The sequence below is a fragment of the Natator depressus genome, chromosome 11 (genome assembly GCF_965152275.1).
Source record: "Natator depressus isolate rNatDep1 chromosome 11, rNatDep2.hap1, whole genome shotgun sequence".
In the NCBI taxonomy this organism is placed as follows: Eukaryota; Metazoa; Chordata; order Testudines; family Cheloniidae; genus Natator; species Natator depressus.
Genome location: NC_134244.1, coordinates 59,467,320 through 59,479,583, shown reverse-complemented (window position 1 = coordinate 59,479,583; position 12,264 = coordinate 59,467,320).

Sequence of the window (12,264 nt, the reverse complement as noted above, 5' to 3'; positions counted from 1 at the left end):
TCCTGGGACAGGCCCATGGTTTGAAGCCATGAACTTCGCCTCATAACCACAGCCGATGCAACCACCCTGGCTGCCGAGTCAGCTGCGTCCCAGGCCATCTGGAGGGCAATCTGGCTGCTGTCATGCCCTCCTCTACTACAGCTACAAACTCCGGGGACAAGTCCTGGGGAAGAGAGTCCTTAAATTTCCTTAGGGAGTCCCACAGATTCAGGTTATATCTCTCCACTAGCGCCTGGTGGTTTTCCACCCTGAACTGAAGGCTGGCCGTTGAATATATCTTCTTCCCAAAAAGGTCCAGTCTCTTGGCCTCTTTATTCTTGGGGGTAGAACTGGTCTGCCCTGCCTACCCTTCTCATTGGCTGCAGAGACGACCAGCAAACCTCGGGGCGGATGGGTATGTAAGTATTCAAACCTCTTGACCAGGACAAAATACTTCTTTTTGGCCTTTTTGGAGGTGGGACGGATGGAGGAAGGAGTTTGCCAGAGGACTTTAGCTATTTTTAGGACACCCTCATGTACTGGCAGTATGACTCAAGAGGGGGTTGCTGCCGAGAGCACATTAAACAAGGTGTCTGACTGCTCTGTCATCTCCTCCACCTCCAAGCTCAAGTTCGTGGCCACCCTTCAGAGCAGGGCTTGATGCTCTTTGAAATCGTCCTGTGGACTGGCGTGAGATGGTCCAGCCACTGCCTCATCGGGTGCCGAAGAGGACGACTGAACCACTGGGGAAGGGCCCGGCGCATCATCCCCCATGGGGGAAGGGACTTTAGGGTGGGTATTCGCTTCTCCACCCCAGAGTCCGATTCCACTCCATGCACTGAGCCCAGAGCAATTGCTGCAGGAGGCTGTTTTTCTGAAGTGACCACTGAAGAGTGGTAAGAGAAGGGCATCAGCATAACCAGCATGACCCATGCATTCCAATAAGGGCACTGGGCAGGCCACCAACCCTGCTGCCAAGTCAGCATTGCGGAGATCAATGCGGTCTCTGTTGCCTTGGCGAGGGGCTCAGAGGAATCCCCTTCCAGAGACCATGGCGGGGCCATCAATGTCTGAGTTTGATGGCTAACTGTCACCATAGGTGAGTGGTGCCTCGTGTAGGACCTTCTTCCTGGGGATTGGTGCTGGGAGTGTGGAGATCAGTGCCACCCCAGAGATCATTCATGGAGTCTGGGAGATGAGGATCTGCGCCGTGAAGTTGGTGGACGGGAGGACAATTGGTGCCAGGCCTATGGTGACTGATGTCTCCTTCTGAGCCACCCATGTTTAAATTGACGGAGACCATGAACGCAGTGCCGGTGATCTAGGTCTGCCAACCAGAGACTCTGCTACGGAGACGGAGATCTCAGTCACGGACACAGGGAATTCTGCCTCAGCTCCAGGGACTGATGGTGTTTGCTAGCCCTCTGGGGGACTCTTATGGCAGGCTTGCCCTCGTAGGGAGCCTTTGCCAGATCCAATGCCATGCACGGTGGTGGTGGTGCTGGAGGGGCTTTCTGCTCCCTGGTCACCGGGAGGGCTTGGGAAGACAGTAGCCCAATAGTGAGTTTGGGTCTTGTGCCACTCCCGGGAGTCAGTGGTGGATCCCTGGGGAGACTAGTGGATCTAATCGGAGAGAAACCCCCATGTGGCTCTGGGGTGGGCAGGTGGCCTGAACTAGGTCCTTTGTCCGATATCCCTTGACCCTTTTTGCTTGGTGCCAGGGAGTCCCACTTTTTTGACTGCTTCTTGGGAACGGGCAAGGGGGAACGGTGCCACACTGAGTCTGGTGCCAGGGGTGCACTACAAACTGAGGCCGAGGTGCTGGGCCTAGAGTCCTGCTGAGACTGTAGTCCTGTGCCGGGTGGCGCGCAGCCTCCATGAGGAGAGCCCTCAAACGAATATCATGCTCCTTCTGGGTTCTCGGACGAAAGTTTTTACAAATCCGACACTTGTCTTTCATGTGTGATTTCCCCAAGCACTTCAGGCAGCTGCTATGGGGGTCACTCACAGGCTTAGACCTGTTGCAGGCATAACAGGGCTTAAAACCCAGAGACCGGGGCATGCCCCACCCGGGACAAAGTCCCCGCTGGGACTCTAACTCCCTAACTACACTACTTAACAACTACTTATTAGCTAACTGTAAATAAACTATTTACAGAGCACTGAGAAAATTAATTATACAGTAATTACAATAGCCCGTGTTGTTTATTTTGATATTAAATTCAATTTATTTTATGCTGTCCCCACATTTTCAATATGCCAAATATTTTTGTACCAACAATGCATAACCGCATTCTAGAGATTGTTAGGGTCAAAACTGGAGATGTTAGCTGGATAGCAGCTTTGTTGTCCAGGGAAGCGGAAGAAGAAGTTGAGGACTGTGGGATAAGCACATTAGCTGGATGTTTCTGATCTTAAGATTATTAGCAGTGAAATAGTTAACAATGCTGACATTTAAATTGTCATCTTCAGGTTTCATGCTGTGTGATACTTCACATGTGATGTACAAACTGCCAACGTGGCTCATAGCAGGCACTGTCTAGTCTGGGAGAGTATACAGCTTAGTTCATGGTAACTTTAGCCCTTCTTCATGGGTGGCGTGTATCATAGGCTGGGGGAGGCTGTGCCTCCCCAAACAGCCAGGCGTGGCCCTGCCCACACTTTGCCCCCAGGCCCCCCCCTTTCCGCTTGGCACGGTTACACTCTCCCTGTGGGATGGCCCAGGCTCGGGCCACGCCACCCACTCCAGGGCCGGGGGAGAAGGCTGGGGGCACTCTGGGGGTGGGGGCAGTAGCCTGGGATGGGGGTTGCTGGAGGGAACTTTGGGCTTCAGCGGGGGGAGAAGGGACATGGAAGGGGCGGGGCTTCAGGCAGAAGGGGTGGGGCTGTGGGCTAGCTTCCCCCAGCTGGCAGTTCACTTGCCGCCCATGCCCTCCTTTATTTGTTCTTTCATTGTACCTCTGAGAAGCACCTCCCATCTTCAATGAGTCCTGTGGGAAAGTCCCTTAAGGTACATCTACACAGCAATTAAACTCCCATGGCTGGCCCAGGTCAGCTGACTTGAGCTCATGGGGCAGGGGCTGCAGAGCTGTAAAATTGCTATGTAGACATTCAGGCTCAGGCTGTAGCCTGAGCTCTGGGACCCTGGAAGGGGTGGGGGTCCCAGATCTCAATGTCCAGCCTGACCCTGAATGCCTACACAGCAATTTTTAGCCCCACAACCCAAGCCCTGCAAGCCTGAGTCAACTGACCTAAGCCAGCCACGGCCATACCGCAGGTCTGTTTTTCCAGAGTAAACATATCCTTAGTGTTTGCATGAAACTCTTGGCTTACTCATCATAATATTAAGTGGGAGATTTACCAGAGGATGTTTGTTATTGGAAATAACACTTACTTGTTAAGTCCAACAATAACCTTGTCAGAAATAGAGATATCATGAGTCATGTCAGAATTCACCTTCTCATTGTGAACAAAAGGGGTATGTCATTATCACGATCATTTTCATATTTTCATTCTTGTCAACGATCATATTTTCGCATTCACTGTGGTACTGTTAGAACTAGAACTAAGCATATAATTGATAGAATCCTGCTATTGTTACATTACTTTTTTAAAAAATCACTATCTACATCAGCTGGTTCCCAGTGAAAAGGCATGTTGATTTTCCAAAGCTACCCTTTCTTTTTGTTCTGTAACTGTGCTTGGACAATTAGACATAATAATATTGATATAATCAACACACAAGTTATAGAAGAAAGCTAATCGAATGGCTCAGAAAAAAAATTACACTTTGAGAACAAACCAACCACATTATTAACCTTCATAGACTTGCATTTGATTTGAGGCTGAGAAAATAGGTCAATAAGAAGAAATGTGCATGCATGTGCAGTCATGTTGTGCTTTCAACTTGACATGGAGTTCAGGGATTGCCAAGTGCCAATCACATGTCTTATAGGAGCTATTTCCCAAGGAAGGGATGGGGGTCATGAGTCTGTCACAGCACAGGTTCTTTAGCAATATTACCAAATTCAGTGGTTAAATACTACTTTAAATGACTTATTACTTTACATATTTTGAAGCTAAACTAGTAATTCCTTTAAATATGTCTCAAGATATCCTGAGTATTATTAGGCTCTATGACCCTCAACTACCCATCTTATTTCAAAGCCACTGAAAGGAATCTAAATTCCAAGGAAAGAGGCACCAAGCTTTGGCGTGGGAAAACTGCCCTACCTAGGTGTATCCTATGTAAACTGGCACACGTTGTAGATTCTCTTCTTCTGATGTGGAAAACCAGTATTTACCATATTTTCCTGAATGCAGGTCTCAAAGTCTTTGCTGTTAGATGCGTCAAAGAAGCACATTTCACTGCTGGAATCTGTCCAGTCACCAGTGCTCTAGGATCCTCAAAGATACTGGGTTCAACAGAACTGACCTCTCAAGGGCTAAATTGTGCTTGTTCGGCACAGCCCATGGAAAGGAGTGGTGTCGTTCTGAACTGCCTCAGAGGGAGTACCAAGAGGCATTTTGCCTCAGCTCTCCAGTCACACTGGTTCGGGGGTAAATTTGCTCCACTCCTGTGAAGGGTGCAGTATACTCCCCATTGTATGGCTAGTTAGTCCTGGTGGATGGTGGGGGCAGAGCCATGATTCTGTCTACTCCAGACCTCTTACCACCTTCTTTTTGGCAATTAACCTCCTGGGGAAGCAATCCAGCAGCAGCCCCTGCACTTCCTCAAGAGAAGAGCCTTTTTTAGTGGCCAATCACCTCTGTCATTATTCCATCCCCACACTATGTGACCACTGAAAGACCAGCCACAATTTATATCTCAACCTTTAGTGTTCCCTTATATAGAAACCTCATTGCTATTTGGACCATCACTTTTAAAAAGAGAGAGAACATCTGTCTTCAGTGAATAGATATTGTTCAAACTTCTCACAATAGTTCACCTTTGAACTGAGAAAAGGTGTGTGCAGATTCCGTCTCAAAGCAAAAAATTTTCAAAAGGCAAGAGCAAGTGAAAAGAGCATTTAGAATGGAAATGTCTTTAAGCTATAGAGTTCACTGCCATCACAAACATTATAATGAAGGACAGACCTTAGTTGGAGACATCCCTTTCAAAGGAAAGATGCAGCTTTGAGCAATGCCTGCTCAGCATTTCTATCTTGGGTACAGTAAACACTGAGGCCACTAATACCTATCAAAGTAACGTAAGTTAAACACTCCGTTTTGTACTGTACAAAGCAAATTAGATGATCTGTTCTAGATAACACAGGAACAAAACTCTGAGTTTTTGTGGTTAGAAGGAAGCTGTTATATGTTTCCTAAATTACATTCCTGGGAGCGGTTATAAAGTTATTCCTAAATTCCATGCAACTCTCAGCACATATAGAAGTCATTATCAAATCTGAATTTTTGCCCTTCCTGAGTTCCCACTAGGAGTTTAATTTAATGATGGTATAAAATGACTAATTCACACATTCTGTCTTTGTCCTCTCTAAGCCAGAGGTCACTGCCAGGACAGTGGTAGAGTTTCAAGGCCTAAACCCATATTTAGATGCTACTCGCTACTACTTTTCAGGAAATGATACATCTTAATCTTTTTCTGCTCTGGAAACTGCAAAGAATCAATAACAAATGTTTCTCTTTAACAATTTAGATTGCTGAGGCAGCCTACAAGTGCCTTCTGAGATTTAGTTGCAGGAGTGCAATGAGTCATAAAACTACCCTGTATCGGTAGGATTTTTATTCTGTACATTTTTACCTGAATCATTAAATTTATTGTGTAACATTTTCAGATATTCTTTTTTCACCTGAGTCAGAGCCTCCTATCCCAGCAAAATAACTCTACCTTAATGAGAAAGAGAAGTTCACTATATCCCCAGGGTTTGTCTGGATTCTATATAAATATTTTAAAATAATTTTTTAACCCCAAACAAATATTTCCTTCCACCAAACACCTCTTAACGAGCCTTTTTGACAAAGTTATATTAGGACAGAAAAGTTAATTCTCCATTGAAGTTAGTGGTTGGTCCCTCAGGCACACAGCCAGTTTCGTTGGCACAATAACTTCCTTTACTCCCACATTCCCTTACGGCGTTCTACATAATTTCTGAGGTCTATAAGCTTTGAGTCACAAAAGAGAAACACTGGTGTGCAAAGGTCACTTTCAGACCAAAACTGATGGACTTAAATCTACCAATGACATTTCCAGCACACTGTCCTCTGACTCCCTGCAGTTTCCTCCCCTACTTGCTATTTAAAATAAGCTTTTAAATTAAAACGCACAGCTATTAGTAAAAAAGGCTGCACAAAACCCATCTAGATATTTTTAAGTAAACAAAAGCATCACATCTTTACATTGCTCCCACTCACCAAGTTACAAGACTGGATCCATTCATGGCAACTTTGCAATAGATGCACAATCTTGGCGAGTCTGGTAATACAGGTGTTCTCAACATACTATAAAAACTCCACGGCCCAGCTGTGCCACAACAACTATTTTGCTGCGTACAAAAGCTGGGGCTGGGGGATAGCCAGCAGGGCAATTGCCGAGGGCCCCACACCACAGGGCACCCCCCAGGAAGCTAAGTTGCTCAGGCTTCAGCTTCAGCCCCGGGAGGCAGGGCTCTGGGCCCTGGGCTGCCGTCTTGCACAGTGGGGCTTTGTTTTTTTGCCCTGGGCCCTAGCAAATCTAACACCAGTCATGCTTGATGGACCCCCTGAAACCTGCTTGCAGCCTCGCAAGGGGCCCTGGATGCCTGGTTGAGAACCATTGCGGTAATAGATGCAGAAAACATGCCCCCTGATTTCCTTAGCAAACACTTTTCAAAAAGTGAAAACAATCATGATCTCCCTACAGATTTTTAAATAAATAAATAAATACATGTCAAAAAATCAGATTTTTTCAAAAGAATATTTTGTGAAAAAACATTAAAAATAAAAAAAACTTGTACTATTTCAAACCCTGTGAAATGGAAACAATTTCAAAAAATTTTGAGGCATTTTTCCTTCATTTTTTGACCAGCTCTAATCTGTAGCGAGTGCAATAAAATGAATGATATGTAGGTTTTTTCCCCCAGCACCACTTTTAATTTTTATATTTTTACCGTTCTGTACCTTTTCAAAATTTCCTCAATTTTGGAAAAATTACAAAGTGGCAAAAGGAAAAATGAAGCTCTGTAACACTGCCACTCTAACTTTTCCGAAGTTGAGGAAATTTTAACAAGCTACAGAGTAGAAAAATAAAAAAAGGTGAATAAAAATAAAACCCAGACATCCTTTTTTTTATTGCATTAAATGGCAAAAGAGAAAAAAAAGGCAGGGGAACAGAAAAGGGGGGAAAACCAAAATATTATAAATTTTAAATTCTGAAATTTTCAGTTGTGACAAAACTGAAAATTAAAAAAAAATTAGCAAAAGTTTAGACTTGAAAAATAATCCACTTTTTTTTTTAAATGTTCTGAATAAAATATTTTGATCAGCTCAACTACAGATGTTCCCGATTAGGACTGGGTTGATTTCTTCTCCTGGGATAATCAGAAGTTCTGATTATGATCCTCAGCCTTTCACAGGAACTCTAGGTATAATATATAATACATAGCCTACCTGTGGATTAATTTTTTTACTTTGAGACAGTCACATATTTGATAGTAAAGTCACATCGTGACACTATCATCAACAGCATTTACATTTTTCTTTTCTCCTTTTTTATATCATAGCATGCAATGCATGTGTAGAATGACAGATATGTAGGATTGGAAGGCACCTCAAGAGGTTATCTTGTCCATTCCCTCCTGCCTCACCAAGCAGGATTAAGTGTAGTTAGACCATCTCGGACAGATGTTTGTCTAACCTGTTCTTTAAAAACTCCAATGACAGGGATTACACAACCTCCCTCGGTAACCTCCTCCAGTGCTTAACTATTCTTATAGTTAGAATGTTTTTTCAAATATCTACCCTAAATCTCCATTGCTGCAAACTAAGCTGTTACTTCTTCCTTGATGGAAATGCAGAACAATTGATCACCGTCCTTGTGTGAAGGAAAAGGAAAGCTTAAACTACCTCAAGTCTTTTTTATTTTGATACATATCCCCTTTGGTCTGTCCAAAAGGAGGTTGTGGGAAAGGGAAGCAGCCGGTGTGAGGTTTGTTATTGAGAGTACCCCATTCCAAGATGGCCATTAGTTTTCTTACCTAGTTTCTGCAAAAGTAGTCTCTTGGGGCCTGATTCTCAACTGCCTTGCACCTGCTACTGAATGGCAGCATTTTACAGACATTTTGCACACACTTTGGACAAGGTTAGGTGACTATAAAAAGCTGTAAGGCAGTGGATAATCTGGCCTTTTGAATCTAAGGCTATTTACTGAGCCTTTCTGTTTGATCAGAAAAAATCTGATTCCTAGGTCCCCAGTTTAACTGTAGTTCAGACACATAGTGAATTAAAGTTGCTATTATTGGATGGCTGTTCAATGGTGGCTCTATTAAATATGTGATTCTCAATTAAGTTCCCAGTAGGCAGGGCATTATTGTCATCTCTTTGCAGAGAGATTGAGGATTGAAAGACAGAGACTGAATTACCCTTTCATCTCTTAGGTAGTATGATAGAGTATATCAACCCCAACTGGTGAGGCAAAGGTTAAGGAGCTGCTCTGGACACAGGAAGCCACCCCCCCATGCTCCCAGCGGCGGGATCAATGAAAAGGGAGCAGCTCAGCTCAGTCTGGGCTGACCAAGGAGGAGAGTGGTTGGGTGCAGCAGCCTCCTGCTGAGTAGCTGCTAGGACTCCAAGTCACTGGGGCCGAGCCTCCCGGTCAAGTTGCTGGAAGCTCATCTACCACGGGAGCTGAAGGCAATGACTCACTGTCGTCAAGGGAAGGGGCTCCGGAGATGAACCTGGGAGGAAGCCAAGAGGGATCCCAAGACTGAGCCATGACACTGATGGAGGTACAGGGAACAGGGGTGGGAAGCGATCCAGGGAGTGTGAGTAGGAGTACCAGACCATAGGCCAAGCATATGGTCTGCTTTGCAGGGCCCTGGGTCAGAACCTGATGAAGTAGGGTGGGCCTGGGTTCCCCTACTCCCGTCCCCAGGATTATAGCCACTCGGCAGAAGGGCCCATGACTCTTGCCATTGTGCGATGCTACTGTGGACTATAGCTGCTAGGCAGCACGGCCCTTGACTCTTGCTGTTGGGTGACACTGGCAGATTTCAGTCTCTAGGGCTGTCGGGTTGGTACCTTTCGCCTGCACTACAGTCGTGTGAAAAAAAATATTTTTAAAAAATTTCTCTTCATCTAATACTCAACTCCTCTGTATGGAAGAATCTTTAAATTAAACAAATCTGGTATTCATAATCTTCAGTGGGAATCCAAAACACTGTTTTCAACTTTGAAATTAAATGGACAATATCCACATCCCCCTAAGCAAAGACCAAGCCATATTTAAAAAGGTACCTTTTGCCCTCTTCTAGAATTCATGCTTCCACTCTGTTCTTCTCTGATCAAATCTCTTACCCAAATTTTAAAAATAGCATTATCTGCTAAATATGCTCTGCTTTTTCACCAGGAAGGCTTATGACCTTGTCCTCTCTTCTTTTTGGCATTTGGTCTGCATCCTTATCAGCCCTCACAATGACCTCCAGCCAGCTTCACTGGAATCTCTGAAACCAAACATGTGTACAAATAATTTCAGGGGCAGCTGTTGCTACTGTATTATCTTCTCTCGCAGCTTCCACAGATACAAGTAGTTAATGCAAGTGGCTACTCTTTCAACTGCTAACCCCCTTATACACTAGAATTTTCTTCCTTTCTAACTTCCATTTGTCCTGGTCAAAAACATCTCAACAAATGTGGCCTCCATTTCAGCACTGGTACTCACTGTTCTGTGTATCTTGGAGATTCTTGTTGACAAACCTTGGATAAATCGGGGCTTAAAATGCTTTCCTTTAAAATAAAATAAAAAATCAGTAATCACAGACCTAGTTCTCTTCGGTTTAGAAGTTCAAAACTTAATCATTAGTCCATGCTTGAATTTATATCTGTACAAATCAGCTGAAGTACAGGAGGGTCTTACAAACATATTCATATCTACAAAACCCTCCCTCTTCACCCTGCCTGACCTAATACTAATGACTGAGCTTTTGTTAATTATAAAAGAAGCAATTAAAGAGCCAAGCCTATTCAGATCTCATTCAGTCCAAACAGCAGTCATATTTTGCTTCTAGAAATGGTTTCTATTAGAGATTATTATGAAGGCTTTAGTAAAGCCAAGACCAGATGTGTATACTGCTCAAACCAACTGTTGTTTGATGCAATAGGCTGATTAGAAAAGCACAGGATTTACAGGAATTAGGACTGATCTATGAGGCAGGGTTTTTTTTTCATAGTTTTTGGTTTTGCTATAATTATGCAGGTATAACTAAACTGAAGGTGCGTATATACATTGCTTTGTCTAAAGTGGCTTAAGATACTTGCCTTGAGTATCACAAAGTCCACACAACACTGCACTGATATGCTGTCATATTGTATTTGGAAGCGTTGCTAACCTTTAGCTAGGCTTAGCAGAAGTAGATTTTTTTAATATAATTTTGACAGATAATATAAATGTTTGTTTTTAAGCATTTTTTTTCAATTTTTATGGATTTAAATTTTCACTTTTGCATATAATTATGGGGTGCAGTGGGGCAGCTACCCCACTCTGGCATGGAAGGAGTTAGAGCCAGCCAGAGAAGCTGCGCAGAGCCCCAGCCAATCATGGAAAGGGTTATTGGGAGCTAATCAAGTGGAGGCTTGAAAGCAGCAGGGCCAGACTGGGCCCTATAAGAAGGCTGCAGGGTAGAGAGGAGCAGAGTCTCTCCCTGGAGACAGAGAGAGAGACCCACCCGACCCCGACCCCAGAGTGATCAGGGCTGGGCAAGGTCAGCAGGGGCAGGGAGAGCTCTAGGCTGGTGACTGCCAGATTGGAGCCCTGGCACAAAGGTGCAGAGAAGATGCTGGGGCTATGGGGAAGTGGCCCAGGGAAGCAGGCAGGAGAGGAGAGTTGGAAGAGGGCAGTAAGTGGCTGCCGCTAGAGGGTCCCTGGTTGGGGTTCAGGGTAGCGGGCAGGCCTGCCCCTTTCCCCCCACTTGCCAGTGATGAGAGTGGCTAAGCCAGACTGCAGTTTGCCCTTGGAGGAAGGGGCTATGCTGAGGACTGCAGTGAGACACTGAGGCGTGTGGTAGAACCAGAAGCTGCCGGTCCCCCAGAAGGGGGGAGAGCCAGCGGAGCGGGCATAGCTGGAGAGCGTTGTCTAGAAGTGCATGCCGTGGTCCGGGAGTGATGTGGGTCCGACTGTGAGGACGGTGGAGACCGAGAGAGTAACATTGGGTGAGACACCACGAGCGAAGGTGCACTGCTGAAAGAGCTAATTCCCAAACCAACCAGCAGGAGGTACTGCTGTGGTGAATCTGGCCCTGGTACATGCCGGGGGGGGGGGGGGGGGGTGTATGTTTTTTTATTTGTACTGATTTAAATTTTCACAGTTGTGGGAAACTGGAGGGGGTCAAAAGTAATTACTTAATTACATAGTGTAGAGATGCAAAAAGTTAGAGCTTTATAACTGTTAAAACACAACTTGTCAACATGACATGTCAAAATATACAAAGTGCATATCCTTAAATCAAACTCTAAAGTTCTCAATCAGCATTTTTCTTACTTTGCCTAACTGTAAATTTCAGTTATTATTGATGGAAATCTTTTTGGTTATTATTTTTGGCAAGGTCAGGGCCGACTGGCTCTGGCCACAAATATTAAGCTAAATACAGAATTTGATCACTTGTGTGGCTGATATATGATTAAGCAGAAACAATGCATTGCAATAATATATACTTCAAGATACATTAATAAACTTCTTAGAATATGTTTAGTACCTGAATTAAATATTTCTGCTGAGACACATCTAATTGTATTTATTTTCTACTTCTTTATAACAGAAACCATAAAAGTATAGAATGCCACCACAAAGGAAGAAAAATAAAAGTTACTTATTAATAGCACTTTAGAAATATCAGTCAACCCTCCCACTACCCCGTGAGGTAAGAAAGAACATCGTAAGCTCTGATCCTGCACATGGTTATACATGGAGTTAACTTAATGCACATGCCATTGAGTTTAATGGATCTGCTCACTTGTAAAATTACTTGTGTGTGTAAGTCTTTGCAGAATCTGGATCTTATTTTGTAGGTTTCAGCTAAGCAGGCACAAAAGCACATTTTAAAATTAATTGATTAAAAACAATCAGTGTATCGA